Raw genomic sequence first — 1,182 nt, 5'->3', positions numbered from 1 at the left:
AGCCAATTATTGAATAGAATACATTAATGTAGACATAAAATATACATTAAAATTTAAAAATAATTACGAAGTATTTATTTGTATGTAAATGGTTTTATAAACGTATTGTGTACTATTATGATAGTAAACGGAAACCGCAATGTCGATCGAGATTGTACAAATTAAAGAGCCAAGAAAGTGTATTTACGAGCAAAGGAACAAATTCAATAGGCAGCAGTTGCAAGTCGGATCAGGCCTTCCGGCAATTCTGCTCCCCTTGTAATTATAATTAAAAACTTTGCACTGATACAGCCTATAATACAATAAAATGGATTGTATGAATATTTAATAACACCGATCATTAGGGTTGTTATAATTTGTCGATAATTTGTATCGATTAAATTGTTTGCTATACCGACATATTGTGAATACAGCCATATGCGTGTTTTAATTCCTTATTATATACACAAGAGAATTCAACAAAAATATCTCTATCAATCAACGTATACGAACACCGGCTGATTCTCATACGGATCATAAATAATTTACGAATACATCCCGCAAATTAACAATACACGGTAATAATGTAAGAAATGACGGCTCTAGTCGTCCACTTAATTAGAACAGAGCGCGCCCGTTACACTAACTATTAGAATGCTAAGCATGATTAACTAGAACTGCGACTAATTAAGAGATGAATCATTAAAAAAATGCCATCTCTTTTGCTTTATACGATACACAATGAGAGTAAAAGGGAGGGCTGTGTATTAACACCTCCATAGCGAAGAAATTGTGAAAGATCACCTGTGCTCACTACTGTAATTCCACTACCGAGCGGTAGACCACCCGTCCCTTTCATACGGTTCAAGCCTAAGCTGAATCGCATGAGTGTGAGTAGTAGTTAAACGAGCGTATAGTGATAAAAATGGCCTAAACTTATAAACATTTTCGAGCGAAAACAGTCCTTAACACTGTTTATTAACAGCCATAATGTCAAAAAGTCCGTTGAAGTCGGAGAACAGGACGGAAGGCCGTAAATGAATCGAGCGCCACCGTAGCTTTGACGCGTTCGGAAATCGAATTAAGAGCGTTAGAGTGAGAGGTGTATGGAGGTTGTATAGAACGGAGGTAGTTTTTTGTTATTGTTTGACGGTGATTTTTTCTGAGGCGTGCTAATGGGAGTAAGCGCAAGTGGGCGCGCCG

Source organism: Danaus plexippus, chromosome 15 (assembly GCF_018135715.1).
Source record: "Danaus plexippus chromosome 15, MEX_DaPlex, whole genome shotgun sequence".
Classification (NCBI taxonomy): domain Eukaryota; kingdom Metazoa; phylum Arthropoda; class Insecta; order Lepidoptera; family Nymphalidae; genus Danaus; species Danaus plexippus.
Note: the sequence above shows the minus strand (reverse complement) of the source record.